This window comes from Aquila chrysaetos, chromosome 5, assembly GCF_900496995.4.
Source record: "Aquila chrysaetos chrysaetos chromosome 5, bAquChr1.4, whole genome shotgun sequence".
Classification (NCBI taxonomy): domain Eukaryota; kingdom Metazoa; phylum Chordata; class Aves; order Accipitriformes; family Accipitridae; genus Aquila; species Aquila chrysaetos.
The window spans coordinates 38092047-38115612 of NC_044008.1; the positions used below are offsets into that span (position 1 = coordinate 38092047).

At 52.2% G+C, this 23566-nt stretch overlaps 1 protein-coding gene and 1 long non-coding RNA gene across 4 annotated transcripts in view; both read right to left on the minus strand.

Moving 5' to 3' along the window:
• ZNF609 (zinc finger protein 609) overlaps positions 1 to 23566 on the minus strand; it is a 75065-nt gene that overhangs the window by 27171 nt on the left and 24328 nt on the right. The window lies entirely within an intron of this gene.
• On the minus strand, positions 2393 to 4282 carry LOC121233290. Its single transcript, XR_005932333.1, has 3 exons — positions 3669 to 4282; positions 3358 to 3509; positions 2393 to 3094 (listed from the first exon to the last, which is right to left on the minus strand). It is a non-coding gene; the product is annotated as an uncharacterized LOC121233290 (long non-coding RNA).

The following is a 23566-nucleotide window of genomic DNA, read 5'->3' on the forward strand; positions in this document are numbered from 1 at the left end:
CATCCAGGCACAGTGTCTTGCACAAAGTTCTTATCTTTCGAAAGCTGCAGTACATATAAAGTCAACCAGAGGGGAGACAGCTCAGGATTTACTAACAATTGCAGTGTAAAATTGGACTCTAGGAAACGTAGAAGGAAGGAGATGGATCCAAAACTTGCAGCAAAAATGAGCTGGGCTCAGACCTGCCTCATCTAGGATGGGTTTCTCTGCTTGCTGGGTGCATGGTCCAGGGACCACCTTTCTCCCCATCCATCCCAGTATCCAGAGCAACTGCATTACTGGTGCCCGTTCCCAGGTAAGAAGGGACAAAGCCTAGCCCATAAGCCACTGCAACACTCTGCTGTTGCTGCCGAGCCAAAGGACCCACGATGGACAATGCAACTGCGTGCACAGATGAGGTTTTATTACACCACTAAGAAACCAACTTTTACATCTGGTAAAGCACAAAAGATGGTGTGAAAAAAGGCCCTTGTGTTTTCAGAAAAGAGCCTAGAAAGAACAGATAGGATATGGAGTGAAAGATGGGCTTGACCTGCAGGTGTTTTCATCAATCAAGATGTAAATGTGGCATGGGGACTGCTGTACTTTCCACAACAGCCAGAACTACAGCATTGGGTTGCATCTCCCAACTTCCAAGGGCTGCAAACGGGTCCAAAAGCAAGTGTCAGTCACACTCGGAGTCACCATGCAAGAAAAGCGGTGGGGCTACGGAGTTACAGTATTATTAAATACTGATTTATGATGTACATAAATCAGTCGAGCATTACCACAAGATGGTCCTTCCAATGATCTAGAAGGGGATCATATCCAAGATGCCATCTTAGCATCATTGAATGATCTGGGTTGGAAGGGACCTTCAAAGATCATCTAGTCTAACCCACCTGTCATGGGCATGGACATCTTTCACTACATCAGGTTGCTCAAAACCCCATCCAACCTGCCCCCAATGATGGGGCATCCACAACTCCTCTGAGCAATCTGTTCCAGTCCCCCACCACCCTCATCAGAAAAATTTGTTATGTCCAATTGTATTGGGTTTGTGTGGCAAAGTTTTGGTAGCAGCCTGTGGGAAGGACCCCCGTTGGAGAAGTTCGTGGAGGACTGTCTCCCGTGGGAGGGACCCCACGCTGGAGCAGGGGAAGAGTGTGATGGGTCCTGCCCCTGAGGAGGATGAAGCAGCAGAGACAACGTGTGATGAACTGACTGTGACCCCCATTCCCTGTCCCCCTGCGCTGCTGGGGGCTTAGGTAGAGAATCTGGGAGTGAAGGTCTGCCTGGGAAGAAGGGAGGGGTGGAGGGAAGGTGTTCTGATATTTGGTTTTATTTCTCATTACCCTACTCTGGTTGATTGGTAATAAATTGAGTTAATTTTCCCCAAGCTGAGTCTGGTTTGCCCGTGACAGTAATTGGTGAGTGATCTCTCCTGTCCTTATCTCGACCCACGAGCCCTTTGTTATATTTTCTCTCCCCCGTCCAGCTGAGGCAGGGAGGGTGGTGATAGAACAGCTTTGGTGGGCACCTGGCATCCAGCCAGGGTCAACCCACCACACAAATCTAAATCTACCCTCTTGGTCTTCATCCATGCAACATGGCCTAGGGGTTCCTCTCCACAGAGAGATGGCACAGAGGTGCAAAGCAGTGTCACCAAGCTGTCTCAGCTACACTTGTCCTATTTTCCACAGCCACCAGGAAACCAGGTACTAATGCGGTGAGACCAGCTTGCAAAAGAGACCCGGAGGCAGAGCCAGGAGCAGCAAACAGTACTTCGCTCAGCTGCGTCTACACCAAACTGTCCTTGCCTCTCTCAATGCCAATTCAGTTGGGACACAGTATCGAAGAAGGGGGAATGTAATAGTTTTGCCCTGATGGCTCTTCTCAGGAGAGCAGCGACCGCACTCGGCTCTGGACATCTTATGACCGAAAAGGACATAGTCAAATTGGAAGAAGTTCAGAGAAGAGGAACAAAAATAATGAGGCTGAAAGGATTGGTTTGGAAGAGGAGATTAAGAGAGCTAAATATGGATAATTTGGTTCAGCAACAGCTATGTGGGGACACAGTCATAATCTACAAACACATGAGGGATGAAAACATCAAAAGGAGAGAGAGGAATTACGCAGGGTGATGCAGAGGGCGACAGCAAGGAGGAATGGGATGGATCAAGGATAGGAACATTTAAAAAAGACGTTTGCCACAGCTTCCTGGCAGTGAAATTGTTCCTAAGCCCACCAGTATTTCCAAGTGGGAAAATCCTTCATCCTTCCACTGTTCTCCTCCTTCCCCCTTTCTCACGTCCCTCCATCAGTACCAAAAGGCACCCACATCACTCCCCATGGCATCCCCTCAGCACTCAAGTGCTGCTGACACCCCAGATCCCCCCCCCCTGCACCAGCCTCTTAATCACCAACAGTGACATTCATGACACTCTCAAGACACAGCAGAGGTCCTCATCCTTTCACTGAGAGCCAACATCCACCAGTTTTGGGCTTGCCCAAAGTTCAGACGAGGCACCAGAAAATCTCAGGCTGGCCAAATTTTCGCAGGGTTAACTTCTCTTGAGGTTCTTCCACATTGCAACCATGATAACAAGCATCACTGTGATGAGAGAGCAGCTTCAGCGCGGAAGTCCACTTCTATGGCTGGACCAGGAGGTCCATGGCCAAACGGATAAGAAAAAATCCTTCTCTCATCACATTGGTCTACCTACAAATGGCAGGCAGCAAGCTGGAGTATTTTCTAAGCAGTTCTCCTGTACAAGAAACCCAATACCCTGCAGCTACAAACGACATTTGGTCCTGAAGGTGTTGTGGACTCGTCTCCAAGGCATGAGAAGCCAAGCCATGTGCTCAGCGCTCGTACCTATAAAATTTGCTTGGGGAAGGGGTGGGAGGGAAGGAGACAACACAAGGTCCCTGCAAAGTGGGGTGCATCTCCTGAGCCACCTACACAGCTCCTGGAGGAGATCTAGCACAGGGGGAGCATCACTTTGAGGGCACCAGGGGACCACAGCCAGCTTCGACACTTGCCTTGGTGGCATGCTGAGAAGCGTCACATCTCATTCCCCGTCCAGACCACAGGGTGCACGCAGCTATGGATCTGGGGGAAAAGAAGCAAATCCATTCTCTGGGCACTGCATTTAAAGACTTGCCAGCACACTGCACGTACACTGCAAAAGCAGGAGCATTTTACACGCATGTTGTAGCCGGGTATTCGCGGCTCCTGGAGAGGCTCAATTCCAGGGCGACACACACGTATTTCAGATGCGATAAGCAGCAAAGTCTACGAGGAGTTTCAGATCTATTTATCCCTCAGGCAAGAGGAGACATCTTCCTTCCATCTATTTAATATTAAAGACCTACTTTGGTATGATTTTCACGTCCCAGCCCCTGCAGGCTGCACATTTAGGAAGCTGCCCACTTGGCTCTCATCTCCTCTTCTTTGTAGGTTTTGCTCAAGTTGCCAGGAGAGATCCTGGTGGTTTCCAGACACAAAGCCAGCTCTGTCCGATGGCCTGATGGGGAGATTACAGGAGGGGAGTGAGCAAGAAATAAGCCCAATCACATGATACATGAGGATGTGGGTGAGCAAGAGGGGGGGTGTCACCGCGCATGTCCCATACAAGGTGGCCACAGAGTAGGGACGAGCGCCGTGCTGCCCTGTGGGGACTCACATCCAGAGGAGCGGCTCCCAGTGTCACTTGTTGAGTAAGTGCCTCTGTCTCCCTGGCACACAAGACAGAAACCTCACCCTAAAATGAGGGATAATAAACGTCTTCACTTTTTGTGCTGGGTCCCATGACTGTCTCCCCCCGCTCCCCAAAGCCCAGCTTTCCAGCAAATGGTTTCAAACCTGCTATTTTTGAAGCAGCACAAGCCAATACCCCTATTCTGGCTGATACACGCTGCACTCTCCCCAGTCCCTCGAGCAATAGCTTGCACCCCTGTCCATCGGTTCCTGCCAGGAACACGCAGGCATCGGTACCTGTGGGACGCAGCAATTTCGATAGAAAGTTCTTCAAGCCATCTCCCGAGGTTTTTTTAATTATTGAAATCAAGCCGCTGTCTCTCTAACCCCCAAGCAGAACGGTGCCCATTCGCATGCACCGACCCCAAAGCAGCACAACACGTGCTCACATTGCCACAAAATCTCTACTGATGTGTCACAAGAGGAGGAGGTACCAGCTTTGCACATGAACCCACATGCTCCCATCACCTACCATCAATCTGGATTTTAATTCCAGCCTCAGAGATGAAAAGCAGCTCTCCTTTCTTCAGCTCAAATGCCTCTCAGTGCCCCTGAGAGGTCTGATCAAAAGCTTTCGCCGGGAGGAGTGTGAGCCAAGCTAGGTTCTGCCCCAGGAGCGTGGGCTTTGCCACACTGCGGGGAACATCCCACCCCGAGCTGGGCTTTGCCAATGAACCCGCCTGCAGCACAAGTCTGGTTTGCACCCACCGGGATCAATAACCACAGCTTTGCTCAGAGTTGCAGCATTCAACAGTGCCCATTTTTAACACCCCAAGCATGACAGCATCGAGCGAGGCACCCCCACTCCCACCGACCTCCCCATGCAGCACAAGTCAAGCCCCGGGCACTCATCCTGGGTCCGGTTTTTCCTGCACTGCCCTTGCCAAAAAAACATCCTTGCGTCAACTGCGGTGCCTTGCAAATCCCACGCCGCCGGTGCTGCCACGAGCCGGTGCCCTGGACGCTGGACACAGCTGGGCTGCGATGCCTGAAGGTCTCACCCGGCAGGTTTTGTGCTGACAACCGACAGCCGCCGGCGGTCGAGCAGCACAACTGCAGAGGATCGATCGCTCATGGGGAAGCTGAGCAGCCAGGGAGAAGAGGAGACGAGCTAGAGCCAAGCCAGACCATAACTCATCACTTGCAGGCTACCTACCAGCCGGAGAGCGGTGGAACCAGGCTGGGGGCTTTCAGCACATCTAAGGGAGCGGAGCTTCATAATTTGCATCACAGGACTATGCCGCCCGCAGCCATGCTCCTCCTTGAGAGCACTCGATGTAAAAATAGAAAAATAGCTTCAAGTGGCTGCTTCATCGGCTCCTCTGGACCGTAGCGAGTGGAAGAGCTTGTATCTGAAATCCAAATAAGCCCCCACCAAAGGGGGATGCCGACACCACCCACAGCTGAAGCTTTCTTCCAGCCCAATTAAGCTCCAGGAAGGTTTTTAGCCTCTAACCTCGCGTTTCTCAGGCTGCACGCAGGGATACCCACGGGTCACCGAATTCCAGCTAACGAGAAATCGCTCCCCTTCGCCACGAAACAAAGCCCCAACGCTTGTTTTGAAATGAGACAGAAAACAGTCACCACCGAAAAAACACCGACCGATGCCAACAGTCGCTGTGCCTCTTCCCACCCAGCAGCACCTTTTGCACATACATGTGCAAAAACGAGACGCCAGGGCTGGCAGGCACACGGGTCAGGGCAGCGGCAGGGCTGAAAGCCAGCCAAGGTTATATTCAACCAACATGCTGGATTTTTAGCTAGCATCCCTAAAATAAAGCAAAGATGCTGCTAGAGATAGACCCACCATAAGCAAGCCCAGATCCTCACCGATTTTATTCCCCTCCTTGTTGAAATTTCATTGATTGTTCAAATTAACAGCCAGCTAAAGGCAGAGCAATCCTGATGTCATGAAAAAGAGCATAATAATAATAAATACGGGCGTCTTAGCACCAAGGACACCATGCTCGAGGCACCCTGCCATGTATCAGGCTTTGCTGGCCACCGCAGCCCCAAGCTTGGACACCTGTCATTAAAAAAATCAACCGTTCCCCTGGGCCCGAGGGGGATCGCGGTGCTCTCAGCCAAACCAGGCAGCCCGTGGAGGAGAACACAAGTCCTGTTTGGAAAGACACAGTAGAGTCATAAGCCAGAGCCTCGAGGTTTTTCATGTCCAGCAAAGGGGGGCATAAATAGAGGGAGCCCTTGGCAGGAACGGGGAGTGCCAACGTTGTACCCCGAGCACCCCAGTTGCCCTGGGAAAGCAGCCATGGGCTCAGCAAGGGAAGCCCACAGAGCTGCTGAGCACCCCAGTGCCTGCATGCAAAGGCTCCCAGCTCTTCCGAGGCAAAAAAAGTCAACAAGGAGCAAGCGCTGGGGTTAATTACCTGCTGGCTGTATGTTTCTACCTCCTCCATCCTCCCCTCCTGCCTTGATGAGAGGTGGGAAGGGATCAGGAAGGTCCTTATCTGCTCCCCAGGGCTTTCCACGCCCAACGGTTGGCTTCAAGGGACAATTAAAAATTTGTCTTGCCCAAGAAATGCTGAGGGTTCAGAGTTGGACTCCACCAAGGGTTCAGAACTGGCCAGGAGGCCACGGGTGGGCATCACGTGCTGTTCAAGTCATCCTTCTGGTTGCTTCCGTAAAAAGGATGGCCTCATCCTATAGGTAACCCACTACCCTACAGCACCACATTTCCAGGCTCCTTGGGAAGCCAGTCCCACAGTGTTTCTTGGCCTTTGATTCCTAGTTAGGGATTTTCTTTTTTCAAGTCCAGGTTCTTGGGGAGGAAAAAAAACCCCAAAAATACAAAACCAAGGCAACTGGGACAAGGCAGGATACCAGAGTCCCTCCCAAGAACACCAGTCACGTGCCTGTCTGGATCAGTGCTGTAACCCAATGGCACCCTGTAAGAGAGGATTCCCCATTACCAATGGGATGGTCTTCCAGAGCCTACACTGGAAGCTACAGGACTACCGCAACGGTTGGCCAACAGCTTTAGATACCTCTACTTCAGCCTGAAGAAACAGAAATGCATTTCTGCCTGTAATAAACCCATCTGACCTTTAATCACACCATCTCTCTTGAAAACAGAGGTGGCATGTCTGTACACACTCATCTACTCTTGCCCTGTACCTGATAGAAAGGAATAACAGCTTTTTGTTGACAATAATCACATAAGACATTGTTTGGACTGAGGGAAAAGCTCCCCAACATGTCAACTGGCACCTCCAGGATGTCAGGGCATGCTAGTGGGTGCTTGTCTGCAGACGGCAGGGCTGCCCCAGGTCAGGGCTATGAAGCAAGGCGCTGGCCAGGGAGCAGCAGGGCTTTGCACAACCGTAGGACTCCCTGGCAGGGGGCAGGAAGGTGCACACGAAGGCAAGAGGCGGATGGATGCACAGCTGTTTGCGGCAACTCCTGTGCCCAGAGCGGTGTGGACAGCAAAAGCCCTTGCTCCTGCTACCCATCGCTTTGGGTCTCTGCCAACATCTGCACCTGATGGTGGCTTTCGTCAAGCAGAGGCAGAACGTGACACCCTGGCACCTGTCTGAACATCACCGAGCTCTTCTCTACAGCAGACACCGCGGCCACATCCCCTAAACCACATCATGTAGCTCATACGGGGTCAACCAAGGAGCTCCCCAAGGGCATCCAACACAATGCTGCCCAGTGGCACAACTCAAGGACACAGTCCCTGGCCAACCCAACCCACTCCCACCAAGAAAGCAGAGACCCAGGGTCAAAAAAAGAGTTAGGAAGCAAAGTACAGCAGTTCAGAGAAGCCATGCTGCCCCAGACCTGAAGCCAGGAGAGCCTCTGCTCGAGGGATCAAACGTGCATGGCAGCAGAGGCTGCCAGGAAAGCAGAGGGGCACGGCTGATATGTCAGATCTCCGAGATGCTTCTTGGCCATGGAGACTAAAGACAAAATGCTGGCCTTTGAAGGGCACTGCCTCAGACAAGAAACTTGACAGCTGCAGGGATGAAAGCCTTAGCAAACCTGCATGGGGCCTAGGAAGGGACCAGGGGCTGGGAAGGATTCAACAGGATTAAAGAGTTAAAACTTGGTAAAAAGCCAAGAAATTACTCCCTTCACATGGAGGAACACCACCACAGACACGATGGAGAAGGGGATCTGAAGAACATCCCTGAATAAGGTAACCAGAGGAACACAAACAAGGATGTGAAAAGCCAAAGTGACACACAAAAGCCAATGGGCAGCGCTGGAAGAGCAGCACTGACTTCCAGAAGGAGCAAGTGAAAAGACCAGAAGACATACAACGTTTAAGAAACAGAGGAGGGTGTCCAGCTGGAGTCATGCCAGGGGACACTGCCTTGGGCAAAGCTATGCAAGCAGAGAGAGATGTGGGATGCGGACTAGTAGAGGAGAAAAGCCTTTCTCCATTATATTAGCAACCTCCCTTCCCAACCAGAGCAGAGCAAATGTCTTCTGTGCCCTCTCTGGCCTCCATGCCAGCAGACTCTGCAGCTGCTGTCCTCAGAGATTACTGAGCCGGGGTCCTGTTCCTTTAGCTGAGCATCTCCCATGGTCCGTGGCTATCACTCTTCTTCCCTTGAAAGCCAAGAGACCATAACTCATCAGCCATTCAGCTTTAGCTGCTGTACAAATGATCCCCAGCCCCGCAAGATGTCCTACCCATCAGTCATCATAACCTCAGCCTGGCAGCTATGGGACAGCCTGGAGCAGAGGCACGAGGAAGAGCACGGCCAGCCCCGGCTCCAACGGCAAGGCAATGACCCACGCAAATCTCATGCGGGCATTAACCGAAGGCTACAGAAAGCCGGTCCAGAGCTGGAAACACAAAATGCACAGGAGCTCCTATTTATGCCACCTTGGGAGCGTTTGCCCCAGCCATCACGGCACAAGCAGCTGCATCCCACCCTTCTACTAAAACCCACCCTGCCCAACCACTCGCCCACCCTCCTCCATGAGCCCTGCCTTGGCCCATCCAATGCTACGTGCTTTCCAGTCTGGATCCAGCCACGCTGGGACAACCAGTGCCTTTAGTCCTCCCGGGGGACTGGCCCAGCTTGGGGTTTCAGGTCCAGCATTTCATGACTGTACCAAGGCTGTGAGAGCACGTGCACCACAGCTAGAGAGCAGGAGGATGCTCTGGAGCATGCAGACCACCCAAAGAAACCAACAGGCAGGGCTCCCCACCTCCTGCTTCCCCCACATAGGTCTTCCTTAACCTGAAAGGCTTTGCCCAGCATTTGATCAAGCTGATGCATACAGCATTGCACCTGCAAACCAACCCCTGGTCCCCAAGCAAAGGAAAAAAAAACCACATTTGCTGTTAGACATCAGCTGCAGGAAGGCAGACGGTCTCTGCTCTAGCCTGCTCGCATCCTCAGGAGCGGCGAGGGTCAAACAGCCACCTTCTCGGGCCAGGAGAGGCATCCCTGCTCCAGCCCTGGCTCAGCAGTTTCTCCCTCTCTGGGGACAATCCAGCGTGGCCCTACGCTGCGGGCATAAGCCAGCCAACACGAGGACCTGAGCTGCTTTCACAAGCCAGCAGCTTCCACCTCCTTGCACGCAGGCAGAGGAAGACCTCGGAGGAGGGAGGCGAGCGCAGAGGCTGCAGACACATCTTGTTTTAATTGCATCAGCAACCACTAAGCAATTAATGGCAGGGAAGAGGAGGAGAAACAGGGCACTGGGAGAGAGAAAGGGATGCAGCAAGCAAGGGGAAACAATTTACTCTTTCCCTAAGGAGAGGGGCACTATTTACAGCCGCAGCTGCAGCTGCGGAGGCCTCACCCACTGCATCCAGCTCCTCTCGCACCGTACGCGGACCACGAACATGGCTTGCTTTGTGCTTTAAGCCCCAAAGTCCTTTTCCTGAAGTCACCTCAGGACTCACACACTTCCCAAGAGCCACAAGCCATCGCAAAACCCGGGGTCAGGCAAACACCACCGCCAAGGGCAAGCAGGGAGTGGAGATGGAGCTTCCCACCACCACGCTGGCGCTCCGGTCTGCAAAGGCACCGCAGTTCCCACCCAAAGGACAGCCCGGTCCCCGTCATCGACCCCTGCCCATCCCACCGACTGCAGCAAGCAGGAGAGCTAAGCTCGTCCCCGGGAGATGTCATCCTTCAAAGCCTCCATGGCTTGATCCCAGATATCACAGCTCCTCAAACGCAGCCTGGAAAGCGGAGGCACTGGGATGCCAGAAAAGCATCATCACCGAAAAGTGGCAAACCAAGTGCCAAGATCCGTGACCAGCTTCGCTGCATGTTTAGTCACGAGAAGCAGATGCTTAAGGAAAAGCCTGAATACAGCAGGAGCAAAAACCTTCAAGGAAGTGGAAATCAAGCAGGAGCTGCTGGTCTGATTCCCAGCTGGAAAAGCCGGCCCTGAAACGAAGGCAGACAAATGAGGAAAGCATCCATGGGAATTGTCCACCAACCGGTTTGCAGCCTTCTCACCTAACCCTCCTCTTCGTCACGTCTGACAGCCCAGCCCTGTGCTACTGCCTGCTCCAGGATGGCAAACTCAGGCAGCAGTGGTCTCCCTGTGCTCAGCTGAGTGCCGGCAGGCTGGCAGCTCCGCTCGCCTCTGCTCCTGCTGTTGGAATAAAGCACTACAGCAATTTTTTGCTCTGTTTAGCGAGTGTTGGGGACTGCCAGCACTCACAAAGCTCAGGGCCTGACCGTGTGCCCACCGAGCAATTCCTGCTGCTGTTCATCCAGCAACAGAAAATGGCTTTCGGCTTATTAACGAGCCTGTGGCGAGATCAGGGGATTCATCCCTCCCCTGCTCCCTACAATAGACAGGACAGCCTGAGACACCCCAAACCTCAGCGCTGGTAACCAATCAAGCATGGAGCCAAAGCAAGCCCTTGGCCAGACCCCAAGCCCTCCTCCTGCTTGTTAGCAAACCTGCTGGTGGCTTCAAAAATCCAAAGAGCTGGGCTCCGAATTCAGGTATGCTTGGAGGAAAGGCACAAGGCGCTCCTTGCTGGAACGCCGCCGGCTCGAGCAGGGAGCTGTCAGGAAAGGCTCAGCTGGCAGCAGAGGCTTCTTTCTGAGGATACCCGTGGGAACAGCCCACTCGACACCCCCAAAGAAGACGCCACAACATTCACTACATTGATTTCACTGTTTCTAGAAAAAGGATCAGAGGCGCAGACCATGTTTCCACCACGCGGTTGCTCCCAGGACAGTTCGTGACCGATTGCGGCGGATCAGTGGAGGGCCGGTGCAGCTTAACCCCTATGAGCTGGACACCTGATACACCCCAAGGCTGAGCACCGGGCAACTACTTGAAATCCAAACTTTGCTACAGCAAAACCATCCTTCACCCACCAATCCTTGGCTTTCAAAGGCGTAGGCTGTTGGCTGGGGTCGGGCAGCAGTCCCGGTATCCATAAGTACACATCCTCACCGTCGCAAGGAGCACAGGCAGAGGAGTGAGCCATGGCTCCAGCCTGCAGTTTATCGGAGTTACTTTCTCTGCTCGTCCCTTAAGAAACCACATTAAAAGAGGAGAAGTGACTGGAAGGGAAGCCTGCCCTGCCTCCTTGCCCCAGGCAGACTGATCGCAAGCAGCACACTCGCCCAGCAGCGAGGAGCTTCACGGCGGATATTGAATTTGCCAAGAAGCAGGAGAGAGGTGCAAAGCACCAGCAGCAGCAGGCAGTGATTTATAAAGCCGACGTGCCTTTCCAGGTCACATATCGATAGGAGCCTCGCCTCCTCCACGGGCGGGGAGCCAGGCCGATTATCTGTCATATGCTGTAAGACGCAGTGCCAACAGCCAAGCCGAGATCACCCAGCTTGTTGCAAATAAATAAATAAATAAATAAAATAAAACCACACAGATGCAGGCAACCGGCTTTTGTTCAAGCCCGTGCTTGCCGGTGGTAGGTGAGCAAGCACATCAGCTTGCGTGAAAGCATGTAATGCCTGGAGGCTGATCCTCCCTTGAGCTCCTGCAAAGAGTGATGGCAACCAGCAGGCAGGAGCATTACTCATGGGAGCAGCTCTGCAGCTGCCTGACACCTGCCCGTGGGTGTTCTCCCACCTCAACTCACCCCAAATTCGGCCCCAGGGTTTTTTGCAGCGTTACAGGCTTCGGAGGCAGAGCTGGCTGCTCCGTGAATCCCACCGCTGGTGTGACGCTGCCTAACACGGAGCTAAGCGGTCCCTTCTCCTGCACTGCCAGGCAAGGAGCAAGCAGCAAAACAGCCTGTGCAAAAAGAGGATGTTCACAGGTCCACTCTCAAGCCACGTGGCTTTTGCAATTAGCCTGTGCTAACAAGCACATTGTTGTGGTTTTTTTTTTTTAAATCAATTTTAAGAAATCAGTTTTTCAGAAATTCAAATTTAGTATGGTATTTCCTCCAAATCCCGTTTCCTCTGCCAGACCGGAGGGATAAGCTGAGAACCACCTGCACCCGAGTCAGCCAAGAGTCGCTGAGCTGAACCATCACAGCTTGAAGGACACAAGCTTCTGGAGCTGCCGGCTGCCAATGCCGTATTAACCTTTTTTTCCTTCCTTCTGTTCTACCAAGTAATCCCCAGACGCAGCCACTCTGCGGCAAGATGCCATTCAATATTCCTCAGAGTCTCTGTGCCCTCCCCCTAGGCTCAAGAGTGGGAAAAGGTTTGCAGTGCTTGTTTGACAGCCCTGAAGAGCAAGTACAATGCAAATCCCATCACTTCCGAAGTGTATTTCATCCAGAGTTTTAAGAGAGAAACCAGATTACATGGGAGAGAAACTCAAGACACGCAGGTTGAGACTTTGAGAAGCGCTCACCAATTTTTTTTGTTCCCTGGGGTTCTGCCGAATGCCTTAGAGGATGCCGATTTTCCGACAAGGGGATATTCAGAGATACTACAGAAGAAGACATGTAACAACTGAAGCACCTAACTTAATCACTGATGAAAATACAGCCCAAAACAATGATACAACCTTGTGTTTTGAAGGGATAAACAAACCTGGAAGAGCCAAACTGTCAATGCACCATCATCATCGCTCAGAGTGAAACAGCTACACAAAGGTTTGAGACTTTGGGTGCAGAGAAGCAAGTGTGCCTATAAAAAAATCTTTATTCTAGTTTTTTAGCCCACGTTGGCCCCACCAGCTGCATGTCCAGCCCACATAGACGAGGAGCACGCCAACACACACTGCCCCGCAGGACAGGAGGCTCCTCAGAGAGGCTAGACCTCAGCTGCGTTGAGTCTAAGCAACAAATCTTCACCTGCAACTTCAAACAACATGACACACCAGGAACCTATCATTAGGTAATTAAGAACCTAAATATTTTTACACCTAGGATATATCACTGCAGGCCACGCACAAGCGAGCCACCCACTGCTGCACAGCAATGTTGGGGGAGCCTCCAGTGCCGGCCAAAAATGGGACCGGGAGCTGATGATCTGGGAACAAAAATAAAACCTTGGGGTTGTGAGCCAGGCTCCGTCCCAGCCGAGCTTGCGTGCTAGAAGTTTAAGAAGGGGGTAGTTTGCTGACAGCTTAAAGGATTTAAGGGAAGGATTAACCATGGCTTTGCTGATGAGGGAACCGATGGCAAACTCAGAGCAATCCCATGAGCATGGGGAGAAGCTGGAAGAGGACAGGGAAAGGGGGGACGAGCCTACGATGGCAAAAACAACAGGGACAGTTTGCTTCGCATAGCGAGCGCAACCAGGAGCCGCTCTTCCCAGCATAACAATCTTCATTTGCTCCGCACTAAATACGGGACAGCCAGCTCTGGAGTCCCACCTTCACAGCACTGGATCATTTGGGGAACTGAAGGTGCCCAAGTGCTGTACAGGTGAGAACATTGCAGACCTCTGTCATGAGTAAAGGTGTCCAAAAAGAAGAGAGGGCAGGCGGTCTGGAGGAGAAGGATGTGGTGGTGGGAGCCCTGGTCTGGAGGTGGTGTAGGAGAGAAATCTTGCTGCAGAGCAGCAGGCAGCAACGAACCACAGATCGGCAGCACCGGCTGATCCAGGAAAGATTCACACTTGTTGCCTAAGAGCTCCATGAAGTGTTTCCAGCCAAATAAGGCTTATATCCAGGTGGACGTAACAGATAAAAAGCAGGAGGCAGCAGATCTGCTCCAAATCGGCAGAGGAGCACGCAACTGGAGGGGTTCATTCCAGCAAGCACGGGATGCTGGTCACCGGGAACATATGTAGACAGATCGATGGACTCGTCTGGCAAGCTGGAGCCCAGTGACAAGGGCATGCTCCAGCTGGGAGCAGCTAATCCACCCTCTCAACCCACTCCAGCTGCTCAGCAAACAAGCACGGTCCCCTTAAGAGAAAGCACAATCAGCACAGATTTAGCTGGAAGAGGGTGGGGATATCGCTGAGCTCCAAGCCATGGTCTGAACCTTATCTGCTGCTTTAATACCTATCAGTGTTGATACAGATTAAAGGATTAGTCGGGATTACTGAAGGCAACCCCCCTCACCCCAGGCAGCGACGATGGGCATGGGTGCGGTGCAGCTCCAGCATTCTCCTCTTGCGCCCACAGCCCTTTGCGCTGCGCCCTTGGGAGACAAGGAGCCTACCAAAAGCGTGGTGAGGAGACTCTCCGTGAGCGACGGCAGCCTTGAAACGTCAACCCATCCACAAGGGAGCGAGATTGGGCTCTCTGGGAAGAAAACAAAGACGTGCCAGCCAGAATCCCAGCAGGAGTCAGGTTTGTTGTCCCTGCAGTTGCCTACCCACACAGGCCATGTTCAGCAAGTCTTCATGGACCACAGTCCACCCACGGCTCCCCATTCCTACCCTGACCCAAAGCTCTCTTTTACCAACACAAGCATTTCTGCAGCATTGGGAAACTGCCTGGCTAAAACCTGCTTTTGATGTTGCTCAGCATAGCTTTTAACTGGATCATTTCCCTGACCCAGTTCCCCACATGGTTGCACAAACCCTTGAGCACTTGGGAAGAAGTTGCCAGGACCAGGCAGGACACCTCCTGGTGTAGCAGCAAAGCTCTGATGACCATGCAAGTAGGCAGGAAAGTTCCCATGCCCAAGCTTAGACTGAACATGAACTTTGTGTGGGGAACCTCTCCTCTGAGATCTCTGATCTTCCAAGAGATCATAACCAAGTATCTGCTGTGTCCAGAGAGCTGTCTCCTGAAACCTGGCTGGGTGAAAAGCAGTTCAGGACAACAGGCAATACTAGAGATCCCAAAGCAGAACAATACCCCAATGCTGCCTGCCATCCCCACTCCCCCGGTGGAGTGCCGACCCCACTCCTTTCTCCAGGTAGGAACCATCAAGTAGGAAGACCACGGCTGTGGTCTTCTCCTGGGCAGCAGGGAGTACAGCAGGACCTCACATCTCAGCCAGTCATCCAGGACACCCTGTCTCTTAAAGGACAAAGGCACAAGAAAATACAAACTTTCATTTTGGGGCAATTTAGCTGGTCAACACAGCTGCGGTTTACCAAATGTCATAAAATGAAGCTTTGCTCGTCCAGGGCACTGGTCGCTATTCTTCACACCCAGCTTAGGAGAGAGCAACATCTTCAGATGTAGGCAGGCTTCGGCGTGCACCCACGTCCTGACACCTCCGCTTGCACATGTGAGTTGGCTCTGGTGGGAAACCCTGCCAGTAAGGAACCACTGGGGCACGTGAAAGAATCACAAAATGGTTGAGGTTGGAAGGGACCTCTGGAGGTCATCTGGTCCAAGCCCCGGCTCAAACAGGGCCACCTAGAGCCGGTTGCCCTGCTTTAGGGAGTGTTTTACATAGCTGGCCTGCCTCCTTTACCAATGACTCCTAATCCAACACCTCCACACAAAATCTGCATGCTGAGCGTCATCTCAAGCATGGGAGGCTCTCAAAGCACCACCCATCCCAAGGGCTTTGCAAGTCAGATACTGCTGAGACCGAAGGTGGAACCAAACCTGGCTCCTCCGGTTCCCTTGCTTCCCCCACGAGGGCAACGGGAGGGAACGGCAGAGGTGCTGAAGCAGTCAGCAACAAGAAGACAGGCTTAGACATCGGGACAAAGACCTGCAGAGTAAGACACCACTGTTCTGAAATGATCACCTTCCAGAGCCAAGCTCAACTTCCCCGGGTAGTGCGCTCGCATCCAAGTGCCAGCATCCCACATCCCGCTGTGTTTCAAGGATGATCCTTTAGATCAAGCTGCAAGCCCAAGGCAGTCCCCCTGTCCCCCCACAAAAAAGCAGCTCCTCTGCAAGGTGAAGCCCAGGCAGCTCTGCTCCAGCAGCTAGCTTTTTCCCAGCAAAATACCACCAGGCTGCAAACAGCCCAGGAAGGCACGTGAAGCCCTGGCCACATACTGCTACTGTGCTCATGAAAACTACACACAGATAAAAGACTCCTTCCCCCCACGCAGAGAAGGTCTGAGTAAGAGAGAGGACCAAAATCTTCACCAAATTGATCATACTTCACTCAAAAATAGACACAGTACGATCGCTTCTCCATAACAAGCAAGATGAAGACCTGCAGTATTGGACATTCAAATAATATTAAAAAAAAAAAAAAAAAAAAAGCCTACCGAGCAACCCTACGCTGAGTTTTTAATTTCAGTCCAGAAAAAGCAAACAGTGTTTGCCCCACTGGGAATGCACCAGCTGCAGAAGCTGCACCGTGCGCTCGGGCGACCGCCTGCCAATAGCAATAAATCTGACACTGGAACAGTGTTACAGCCCGGCGCCAGGACAGGTCAATTAAGCCCCTACAAATTCTTGGCCCAGATGGAAGAGTGGCTACTTTCAGCCCCACTGGGTCACAAGCCAGCTGGAGTCTTCCAGTGAGTCTCCAAAGCCAGGCTCCCCATCCTGCCCCACTCCCTATAACCCCAGGCAGGAGCCAGTGTGGCTCCTGGCCAGCATGGATGTGTTCAGCCATCCCAGGACTTTGAGGAACTCGGCAGGCAGAGCCACCAAGCCTGATGGTGCTTTCCTGAGTTCATGTTTCTAGAGACAAGAGAAACCCCTGGCAAAGGAACACATTGTCCCACCAATATGACCTCCTCCAAGTCAGTAGGAAAACCATTTATGGAGTCAAGGCTATCGGTCATGACTTTAATCCTCTGCTCACCAGTGGTGGTGTCATGCCCTGGTCGCACTCACCTTTCCCTCCTGCTCCCTCCAAAGCCGCTGGTTGCTCTAAATGAACTTGAGCAGCGGCACGCTCAAGGCCTGGCTTTGCATATTACTCAACGGGACATGACAGCCACTGATGCTCTCACCAGGAAAGTCCCACCTACAAAACATGAATCCCAAGGCTTGAGGGGATATGCAAGCCATGAGCCAAAAGGTTGAGAAGAAAGTCCTGCTACAAGCATGCTTTTCTTAATAGTGCCTTAAGAGTTCTCTGTATTCAGTTAATTGTGAATTAACTGAGCTGACACAATACAACCAGTCCCAGGTCCTTCGGGAGAGGCAAAGTACAGCACAAAGCCAGGGTTCCATACCATGCAAGCCAAGGGAGCACATTAAGCTTCCTCCAGCAGATCTAACTCTGCCCCCTAAGAAGCAGATGGCATCAAAAAACATATTTTGCTTCATGGCCACGCAACTTTGGAGAACACATGCCGCGTATACCTACACGTCTCATCAAGGAAGAAGTGTAGCTTCTTTTCACTGCACAAGTTGTCAAACAAAGTCACAGCATACGGACGTGTGATTTTAGCAAAAACACTGCCAGAAGGAGCATGACGAAGGGGGCAGAGTTAAGGCTGCTGCACTCAGCTTAGCTCTGCACTTCCCAGGTGCTGAGAGCCAAACACTCAACTCCAGTGCTGCACCAACCTACTTTTCAGATGGCTCTTCATACAACACCTTAAAAATCATCCATACCACATTGTCACCATTGCATCCTCAACACCTAAAGCTATGCCAGCTGTCGGGCTTGTTACGTCAGCTTGTCACAGGATCAGATGTCATCCTGAAGGAGCAAAAGCAGTTCATTGTGGGGGGCGAGGAAGATGGATGTGTGCATCAGCAGGTTCCAGACTGTTCCCATCAACCCGACCACGTGCGTGCAGATCCCTCCTCTCAAGGATTTGGTCACCTCAACCACAATTTCCTGCAACTTCGCTGACCACTATTAGATCATCTCACACAACACGTGACAAACTCAAACACTCTCACAGAGAATTTATAGTTCTATAACCCCCAGCAGGAACATCTGGGGGCTTCCTAGGGTTGTTCATTGTGCTCACCCACAAATTGGTTTACAAGAAAAAGTCCCAAGAGCAGTACTTAGTCTCAAACAAAGATTATTTTTGGCAGCTTTATCAGAATAGTTCTCACTCCCTTAGCCTCTTCTTGGATGAAAGCACATTTAGGAAAACAGTCCAGATGTTGGAATATCAATAAAACAAAAAGCAATGGTACAATGCAGTCTTGAAGAGCCCTTCACAAATAAACACAACTTCGGGGAGTTTCTGCTCAACAGCACCAGGCCCACACTCATAAACCAAAACTACATGCTCACCTTGCCTGGAATCGGAAAATAAAAGCTGGTTTGGGTTACCCATCTACAGGACACGTATGCAAGAAATGCTCCTGCAGCTCTCATTCCCCTAAATGGTCAAGCTACTCATACTACTCAATGGGTTTTTAATCAAATTTTCCAAAATAACAATTTACAGAAGGAGTGACAACTGAGCCAAATCCCATAATGAGAAACTTGAGCTGAGAAGATGTTATGGGAAACTCACCATCAGCTCTAAGCGAGGGTCTGGAGAGCTGAGATTAACCTCCCATCACAGCAACAGGTTTGTCCAAGCAAGAGGACACCCCTCATGCACGCCTCAGTTTGAACCCAGACGTTACCCACAAGGGCTTTGAACCTCACAGCAGCATTTCTCACTCCCAACAGCATTTACCATTATCACCACCAACTTCGCACCATAGAATCATACAATGGTTTGGGTTGGAAGGGACCTTCAAAGACCATCTAGTCCAACCCCCTACCATGGGCAGAGACACGTTTCAGTAGACCAGGTTGCTCAAAGCCCCGTCCAACCTGACCTTGAACACTTCCTATCATGTGGCAGCCACAACTTCCCTGGGAAACCTGTTCCAATGTCTCACCACTCCCATCATAAAAACATTCCTTCCTTATTTCCAATCTACATCTACCCTCTTTCAGTTTAAAACTGTTGCCCCTTGTCCTGTCTTTACAGATCTTGGTAAAAAGTCTCTCTCCATCTTTCTTATAAGCCCACTTTATATACTGAAAAGCCACAGTAAGGTCTTCCCAAAGCCTCTCCAACTGAACAACCCCGTCTCTCAGCCTTTCTCCACAGCCCTCTGACCACTTTAACGACTCTCCTCTGGACCTGCTCTACCAGGTCCATGTCTTTCATGCACTGGGGACCTCAGAGCTGGATGCAGTGCTCCAGGTGAGGTCTCACGAGAGTGGAGTAGAGGGAGAGCATCACCTCTCTCAACCTGCCAGATACGCTTCTTTGGATGCAGCCCAGGATGGGATTGGCTTTCTGGGCAGCAAGCGTACGTTGCCAGCTCACGTCCAGCTTGTCACCCACCAGTATCCCTATGTCTTTCTCCGCAAGGCTGCTCTCAACCCATTCACCCCCCAGTCTGCACTGATAGTGGCGATTGCCTCAACCCAGGTGCAGGACCCCACACTTGGCCTTGTTGAACTTCATGAGGTTTGCATGGGCCCACTCCTCAAGCCTGTCAAGATAAACTTCTTGAAGAAATCCAACCGTATCACACTACTGCCCCAATCTGCAAGACCAGCCTTATTATAAATTAAGCAATCTTCTCCTGAGCCACAATGACCATCTCCAGCAGGTCTGGGACGACTTTCATTAACCACTCCCAGAGGACTGTGCCTCATTTCCATTAGACAGCAAGTCTCCGGTACATTGAAGAAGGCTTATTTTCTCCCTCCTCTCACCCAGCCCAGGGGGGGCAGGAATGCTAATGTGATCCCATTAAACAGGCGAGAAGAAACCCAACCCACCCAAGCCACAGCCCCATCTTTGCCCTTTCCATTCATCGGCAATCTCAGCGTGAAGCGCGGTTGTCAGAAGATTTCTTGGGTTTCCTTAAGTTCTTCTGCCAAGTTCTGATTAAAATCCTCCTAAGTGGTTTTCTCTTTATTCAATTTCCTAGAACTGAGAAGTAAAGCGGACCTGAGAGCGGCACTGAGTGCCGGAGCTAAGAGCCACCGACACAGCCGGGACATCCGAGTCTCCCACACCAGCTCGTTAGGATCAATAGGAAACTGAAAGCAATTCTCTTCCCATCTCCCATATCAGACCATCAGCTCCCAAAGGAGTCTGGGTTTTAATGGCCCCGGTCACTGCTGGGAGGCTGGAATCGCTCAGTTGACGTGGGCTGCCGAGGCACCTCTCACCGGGCACTGCTTTAGTGCCACGTTTGAAACGGGTTGACCAGGCAGGATGGTTCCCAAAGGCTTTTGGGCAACGCACAACGGCAGAGCAGTAGGTAAGGAGCGAAGCACAGCACTGTAACACAGGTTTCTGTGCCCAGAAGTGCCCAATTTACCAAAATCCCAGTCCCCCCCCAACTCGACATGCTCCGCTTCATGATGGTGGCTTCAAAAGAGGAGCCAACCTCTCATCACAGCCTCCTTGTGCTACCAGCTTGGGATCTGCACTACAATGAATCCCCCCCTTGCCCAGAAAATCTGGCTGCTTTGGTGGCCTGGAGGCTGAAGCCATTGGTTTCTTGCCCAGAAACAACAGGCACCTGCAAGTCTGGTCGCACTCATTCCTGCGGCCAAAGGCTGGAGACCATCAGGACGCCACGAAGATGTGGTGCATCTCACCTGTCCTCTTCTCCCAGCCAAGAGCGGCCAAGGAGAGCCCCTTCCCTGTGGGAAGGCAGATGCATTTGACCCCAGGGCTCAAGCACGCTGGGAACGTTGGGTACGGAAGCGGTGCAATGGGAACCCAAACCAGCCTCCATTCACACAACAAGAAAAACCAGAACCGGATCTGCTGCTACCCTCTCCACTGTGTCTTCTGCCTTTGAAGAGCCCCACAGAGCGAGGTGCTCCTGCCAGGAGCCAAGGCACTACTGTTGAGTACACAGCCTGGAAATCCCAAAATTTCCATTTTTTAATGCCATGCACCTCCTCACACCCTTGGAAGAACAGGTAAATGCTGAACCTACTTACAGAGACCACATGGATAGGACACAAGCTGGTCCAAGCTACCATTAGCTACCACAGAGTTATCTATCACAGGGAACACCAACAGCTCCTGTTTTCTTGGTCTGTAGGACAGAGCAGAGAGGAGCACAGGCTGCGAGCCCCTCAAAAACAGGACCTTTTCCTGGGAAAAAACAGGACCTTTTCCTGGGACATGGCTCCTCCACAAACAAACCAGGCAGCAATCCGGCAAAGCCATGGCATGTTCGGTCACCCTTATGCCAGCGGGTGGTTTCACATGCAGCCTTTGATTTTTTTGATGCAAGATCCAGTCCCTGCAGAGCACTGCCCAAGAGCTGAACCACCCGCTCTCCCTGCTAGCAAGGGGCTTTAATTCTTCCCCCAGGTCAGGGCAGCTAAGCAATGCTCCTCTCATGGCCATAGGCTGGTTCCCTTCAAAGGGACATTCAAAGCTCAGCCTTTCCAGCTCCCTTCACCCTGTACACAAAGCAGAGTATTAATAGCCAGCCTGGAAGACCATAAAACACTAAATACCTAAAGAGTTCCTGTACCTTGAAATGTTAATGCTAAGCAAAAAAAGAAACCTTCCTGTTAGCAAACTGCTCTGCTCTGTGATATATATACACGGTTGCCTTCCTTCCCTCCAAGCCACAGAACAGCAAACACCACTCAAAACCCTAAAACGTCGCTCTACTTACAAGGCATCCTATAGATCTGCTCGTCTCCCCAACACCCGGACGGGAGAGGCTTCGCCAGCACATGCCAGGTCTTCTTGATGAGTTAGTTACCACCTCAAAGAGCTGACTGGCGCCTGGCCATCCTCCCCTTAAAGGATCCTTTTCAGCCTTCGAAAGCGATCTCCCCCGGCCCCCGAGCACGCACAGCCCGGCCCCGGCTCTTTCCTGTTCTCCCAAGCCTCCCTTCCCCGCTCGATTGCCGGAGCTCAGCTCTGGCACCGATGTCCTCCCTTCTCTCCCACGGCTTTGCTTCCTTCTCCGTGCCTACGCCATGGTGGGTCAAGGGGACATGGGAGCAGAGACCTGGGGCTGCGTGTCCTGCTGGGGAGGGCAGATCAGGATCCCAAGCTGGCAGGGCAGTGCCAGCTGGAAATACTCGCTTGGAGCTGGAATAGTCGCGTTAACCGCGCCTCTTGGCACGCGCTGTGCTTGGCGTGGGACCACGAGGACATCGCAGCCCCTTCACCACACCACGCTGGTGATGCGGCATCTCAGCACCGACACCAGCTGTAGCAGTACCGATTATTTTTGGGATGCCCTCCCCAGGGAACGAGCCCCTTTTGGACAACAAACCCCACACCTCCACTTGCCACCATCCACGGACAAGCCGCTGGGTGGATGCAGCTCTCCCTCCTCCAGCCCGGCCGGTGACGGGCTTGAACCCAGGACCAAGCCCTGGCTCCGGGGTCCTCTTTCAAGGGCTGAGCCCGAGGACGGTGGCCACCAGCCATGTGGCACGTGGTTCACTCCGGAACAAGCCACATCCATCTGTTAAACAGATGAGCAGGGCCATTCCCAGCGCAGGAGGCAGTGTACCTGCATCCCAACAACTGGAGGGAGGGATGGGTGGGCAAGCAGAGTGTGTCTGGGAACGACATTCATTTGCATAGCACCTGGGGAAAAAAAAAAAAATCACAACATTGCATTTACATAGCTAATTGGGGGAGCGAGCGAGCTTCCCGGAATGAAATTACTTTCTGGCTTGGGAAAAAAAAAAAAAAAAAAAAAAACACCAACAAAAAACACACCACCACAACCACAGGATTTGTAGCTGTAATGGTGCCTTCTCCACCCAGAGCACCTCGGGTGCTCTCCCTGACAAAGTCCATGCTCATGCCTAACAGGGGAGCATGTGATCCCTGTGGAGGATGGGGGGAAACTGAGGCACAGAGGCTCCAGCATTCGCATCAGGGAAGGGCAGCCGTGAGCTCCGACAGGTCCTCTTGCTGCCTTGGCACCGGATGAAAAGCGCTTCTGAGTTGTATCACATCCCGTCCCCTTGACGGGATGTAAAACGTGGTGACCTCTATGTCACAACCAGAATTAAAGCTTAAGCCTGCAAAGCAGGCATGCTCTCTGCATTATTCATCGCAGCATGCTTCAAGAGACCCCAAGCGAACAAGGGCCAGACAATACGTTAAAATAAATCTAGACACTTACTGAGTTTTAAACCAATTTCAGTGTCAAGCACAGGGGAAACATCAGCAGATACGAGCACGTGCCATTACCACACCATATAAAAGCTTGGTTAACGTCTTCCTGCAAAGGGATTTATCCTGTCCGCAGCACGCTGGGATGGAGCTGGCACCATTCGGTAGCCGGGGGTAAGGCTGGGGGCACGGGGGGAGGAGGAGAGATAGACAGCACGGGTACCATGTGCCCTCCTGGGTCGAGCGGTGCCAGCCAAAGTCATCACGAGCCCTGCGAGAGGCCGCCGGCCAGGCAAAGCCCCCGACCCCTTACCGCATAGCATCACCCCGGCAAAGCCCACGTCTCCAGCCCCAGGCAGCGCCAGCGCTGCCCGCGATCCCATCCATCCCAGCAGCGCAGCGTGCCCACTCACCCGCCCATGCCGGCCCACAACCTGAGCTCACCCTAGAAAACCCTGAGCGTGTTTGTTTACATCAAATCAGTTCCGTGATCTGGTCCGTGGGCAGGAATGAGTAA